At 40.0% G+C, this 5,746-nt stretch overlaps 1 non-coding gene across 1 annotated transcript; it reads right to left on the reverse strand.

The window, feature by feature from the left end:
- Positions 1-844: 844 nt before the first annotated feature.
- On the reverse strand, positions 845-1,055 carry LOC139873797 (small nucleolar RNA U3). The gene has a single exon (XR_011767518.1). It is a non-coding gene; the product is annotated as a small nucleolar RNA U3 (small nucleolar RNA).
- Between the last annotated feature and the right edge of the window lie 4,691 nt (positions 1,056-5,746).

Genomic DNA, 5,746 nt, shown 5'->3' on the forward strand with positions numbered 1-5,746 from the left:
TTTTCCCAACCTTCGATGATACTTCCAACATCGTCGCGATTTGGGTTTCCTCCTAACGCGTGTGTGGGTGACAAATGAGAGCATTCGATGTCGATTTCGCCGTTCAAAAAATAATTATGAAATAATACATAGACTGATCTACTAAGATGACATACATTAAAAAGCCTAACATCTAGTTTTAAAAAAATCTCTTCATTATAAATTGTTAATTCAACGACACGCTGATGAATTTGATAGAGATCTTTGTATAACAGCCATTAGACATCGATGATGAATTTGATAGGGATCTTTGTAAAACAGACATTAGATGTTTTTGGTATTCAGTTAACCATAAGCTGCGTTAATCACGCTCTAGTTACATGGTCATGCTTCATACAGCCATTAGATGTTTTTGGTATTCAGTTTTCACTGAGCAAGGATATACAAATAAATAAACTTGTATATCAGATAACATATTGTAACTCTAACATACAATTATCAAATAATACATAGACTGATGATCTACTCAGATTACATACATTAATAAGTAAACATCTAGTAATAAAAAAGGTCTTTATTAGAAATTATTCAACGTATAATCAGCATATGAAATTTCAATTAGCACTCAGTTCGCTTGATTAAAGTACAAATTCTAGCATACACTGATCAGATTAAACATAACCAAATCTTCTACTAATATGAACACACATATCAACAATCTGAACAAATACAATCAAGTAACAAAACAATCATCTAAACTACTCGATAAGTCATAGATTATAAAAGGGAAATTCGCAGGGGCATTTTGGGTATTTAGTTTTCAGAGTTCATACTAGCAAAACAAAAAAAAACAAAAAGGAATAATTGTCTGTCAGACAACCATGTAACCATGCCAAGGCCCATCAGATGAGGTGGCAACGATCCTCTACTTAGCCATGGCCGGGACCATAAGCTACGTTAATCACGCTCTAGTTACATGGTCATGTTTCATCAACCAGACATTAGTTTCTGTCTACTTAGATATCAAGGATACAGCTTACAAGCATATAGGATAGATCCTGTTCAAGTAAGGTCGTGTCTTTGCGTCTTCCTGCTCAGTTTATATAAAAAAAATTCTTTTCACTTCTGACCGATGTGGGAATTGGGATGGTATTATTGCACAAATTATCAACAGGCTCGATTTCATCCCTTAGAAAACATAGAATGTAAATCAGGTTAACAGTACATAATAATTGATAATTATCAGTTATATTGTGTTTATTATCCAGTCTCAGAATCTTAAATCTGCCATTGATTATTGGGTTTAAGCATCATAAAGGCGCCCAATTTCATACAAGCACATAAATCATCGAAGAGCTGCTCTACGTTTAATAAAAAACTTTCTTCTTTTGCAAAAAAAGTAGCACAATATCAAGTCTTATCAAATATAAATATAAATATAAAACATCATAAAAGAATAAAAAAAATAGGTCAAATTCCAAAGTATTCATTCGGATTTGAAAATGGAGGTCCTACCTTGTATTCATTCGGATCATTAGCCTTTATATTTGCATGATGCTAAGATAGATTATGGACCTTTTCCGTTTAAATTCTTTCGGTCTTAGTCTAATATGGACGGTTTCGATGAATTAATTAAGAACACTGTGGAGTCACAAGAATATTTGGGCCATGAGTATCTTCATGATATATCCAAAATGCTAAAGAACTGTATTAAGCCATGGGTCATACTGAAGCGCGAGTCTCTGCAGTCAAGATCGAAACAGGTAGACCATCGAGTCTAAAATTGATGATGGTTCAACTTCTGATATGGAAAGGTTGGAAAGGTTAGATCTTTTGGCCGAATTATCTACTCTACACGATAGTGAAGAGCGTGATATTGTGCAAAAAGCGAAAGTAAAATGGGACGTGGAGGGAGATGAAAACTCAAAAAAAAATTCATGGTTTGTTGAAACAACGTAGAAGCAAACAAGCTATTTCTGGTCTATCATTGAATGGGGGGTGGATAACTCACCCTTTGATTGTGAATAACGCGTTTAGAGAATATTACAGAAGTAAGTTTGCAGGGTCCAGAATAATTCTACATTTCCTGTTTTCAATCCTGAGGTTCAGTTATCAGAACTTGATAACTCAAATCTTGAATCGTTGGTGACCGAAAACGAGGTTCGTGTTAAACCTAGTTTAGATCGAATTCGTGTTCATGAATGTATTTGTGATGTATCAGTGATATATATATATATATATGTATAAACTGTATGTATCTATATGAGAATATAAATGTGCAGTAGCAGAATTATGAATGATGATGATAAAGAACAACTTGTTATTCAACTAGGTGCCAAGATTAGGTTTACAATGTACTAGGGATTGGGAGAGAATTGGTGAGGTGTGTGTGAAGGTGTGAGGGAATTGGTGAAATGTAAGGGAAGAGGTTCATAAAACTAAGTGAGGAGATGGTATTTATATGATCACACCATCTCTTTTACATCACAACATACATCACATAATATGAGCCCTAACATTCTCCCCCTTGATGTGTGTTGTGGGAGAATATCTATGTGATCTTAAACTCCGGAGAATCTCTTTAAGTCTTGTACTCTGCCCCTTGAAATAAGCTGAGGTTTTCATTGAATTATTTGAACTCTCCCCCTTGATATAGGCATAGTTGTTTGTTAACATGAAACGGAGAAACCTCTTCTTTTGAAAGGTTCTTCGTTGATGGCTTTGTTGTTGGTTATTGATGTAGTTGTTGGCTATGTCTTGATTAAAATGCATGAAACATAGAAAATTCTTCTTTTGAAAGGTTCTTCGTTGCTGGCTTTGTTGTTGGTTATTGATGTAGTTGTTGGCTATGTCTTGATTACAATGCACACCATACTTTGGTTCAAATGGCTTTTGGTGTGAGGGAATTGGTGAAATGTGAGGGAAGAGGTTCATAAAACTAAGTGAGGAGATGGTATTTATATGATCACACCATCTCTTTTACATCACAACATACATCACATAATATGAGTCCTAACAGTTCGGAAGGCAGTATGGGATTGCGGGAGTGATAAATCACCGGGTCCGGACGGGTTCTCTTTCTTTTTTGTCAAGAAATATTGGGAACTAAACACAACCAAGCTAACACAACAAAGTACAATACAAAGGCAACTAAGCCCAACGACAAAACGAAACAAAGAGCAGGAGCTAAAGGAATCATTGTATCAAAACAATGCACAAGCTCAAAACCTACGAACCTAACACACAAAACATAAAAGACACCGTACCAACTAAACACAACCAAGCTAACACATTATCGGAACAGTACCAAACAGAGGAATCCACACGAACATCACATCCCGTCTACGTTGAAATTCCTAACAACAATACTATCAACAAAGATGCATTCTTTATGTAGCCTTACCATAATTGCTCTTTAGAGACCACAGGTAACGAGCCCGTGCTTCACCCCATCCACTGTGATGTGTGTTAACTTAGGAATGTGTATATTATTTGATACGTCCTATGCAAATACAATAGTGCAGCATATATAGCTGATACCCTAATAGAACTAGGTGGGCTCGGCCCAAGATACAATGCATATGGACTAAATATAATACAGAGAATAATATGTCTAACATCCCCCCGCAGTTGGAGCGGGAGTGCTTCGGACGCTCAAACTGGATCTAAACTCATCAAACAATGCAAAAGGAAGGCCTTTGGTGAAGATGTCTGCAAACTGGAATCTGGACGGTACATGTAGAACCCGAACTTGCCCCTGAGCAACAAGATCGCGTACAAAATGAATGTCAATCTCAATGTGTTTGGTGCGTTGGTGCTGAACAAGATTGGAAGCGAGATATACAGAGCTGACATTATCGCAATAAACAAGAGTGGCAGACGTGAGTGGACAGTGTAGCTCACATAGTAGATTGCGTAACCAATAAGTCTCGGCAACTGCATTAGCAACCCCACGATACTCTTCTTCGGCACTGGAGCGAGAGCGAGTGAGTTGTCGTTTAGAGGACCAGGATAAGAGATTGTTGCCGAGGAAAACACAATAACCTGATGTGGATCGTCTAGTAGTGGGGCAACCTGCCCAATCAGCATCAGAATAAGCAACCAAAGAGGTTGGTGAAGAGGCATATAACTGAAGACCCAGATCAGTAGTACCCTGAATATATCGAATGATCCGTCTGAGGGCCTGCATGTGCTGCTCACGAGGGTCATGCATAAATAAACATACCTGCTGAACCGCATAAGAGATTTCGGGTCTAGTAAAAGTGAGATACTGTAATGCTCCGGCAAGGCTCCGATAGAGAGTCGGATCCTTGACCGGAGGTCCATGACTAGTAAGCTTGGCGCCCGGTTCAACCGGCGTTCGACAAGGATGACGAGAGGGCAGATGGGCCTGCTCAATGATCTCAGTGGCATACTGTTTCTGGGATAGAAAAAGACCAGAAGCAGTACGAGTGGCATGGATCCCAAGAAAATAATTTAATCGTCCCAAATATGTCATAGCAAATTCCTTATGTAAGGAAGAGATAATCTGCTGAAGAAAGCCTGTAGAAGAAGCAGTCAAAATGATATCATCAACATATAGAAGCAGGTATGTAGTGGCTGAACCCTGCTGATAAATAAAAAGTGATGTGTCACATCGACTCTGATGAAAACCGAGCCTCTGAGCATAACCTGCAAAGCACTGAAACCAAGCTCGAGGGGCCTGTTTGAGACCATATAAAGATTTCTGCAATAAGCAGACATGATCAGGATATCTGGGATCCCGAAAACCTGGTGGCTGATGCATATAGACAGTCTCTGAGAGCTGTCCATGAAGAAAGGTGTTCTTAACATCTAGCTGATGAATGGGCCAGTGTCTAGAGACCGCTAGACTAAGAACAGTGCGTATAGATGCCGGTTTAACAACCGGACTAAAGGTCTCATCACAATCAATGCCGATCTGTTGGCTGCGATTGTTAGCAACCAGTCGAGCCTTGTACCTGCTCAAACTACCGTCTGCATTATACTTGTGCTTAAAGAGCCACATGGAGCGAACTATGTTCGTGTTCGATGGGCGAGGCATAAGTGTCCAAGTACTATTGTTAATTAAAGCATTATATTCATCAGTCATAGCCTATTTCCAGTTTAGGGTCATGTAGGGCATCGGGATAAGTGCGAGGGATAGGAGAAACTACAGTGGTGTAAAGGTTGAGACGTTGCACGGGTTTGGTGGTGCCAAGGCGTGCGCGAGTGACCATGGGATGAGTGGAGGTGGATGATGAGGTAGCCTCAGAAGGAGGAGGCTGTGTCTCCGGGAGGTGAGGCTGAGTGGTAGTAGGGGCGGTAGCCTCAATCGGAGGAGGCTGAGTCTCCGGTAAGGAATCAGTGTGTGGTGTGTCGTCTGTAGCCTCAGTAGGAGGAGGTTGTGTCTCCGAAGAAGAGTTGGGAGTAGGTGTGGACAAAGAGAAAGATCTGGAAAATAAGCTGGGTGGAGGATCGAGAAAGTCATATGATGGCGGTTGAGTGGGTGTCATGGAACCGAATAGGAACGAAGTCTCATCAAAGGTGACGTGGCGGGATAAGATGATTCTGTTGGTGGTGAGGTCGAGACAACGGTACCCTCGATGGTTTGAAGGGTAGCCGAGAAATATGCATGGAGTGGATCAGGGAGCTAGTTTGTGAGGGGTCTGAAGGTGAGGATAGCAAAGACAACCGAACACACGAAGAGTGGTGTAGTTAGGTTTTTGTTGATATAGACGGTGGTAGGGTATGTCGTGATTAATTGTGG

The sequence above is a fragment of the Rutidosis leptorrhynchoides genome, chromosome 10, assembly GCF_046630445.1.
Source record: "Rutidosis leptorrhynchoides isolate AG116_Rl617_1_P2 chromosome 10, CSIRO_AGI_Rlap_v1, whole genome shotgun sequence".
Classification (NCBI taxonomy): Eukaryota; Viridiplantae; Streptophyta; class Magnoliopsida; order Asterales; family Asteraceae; genus Rutidosis; species Rutidosis leptorrhynchoides.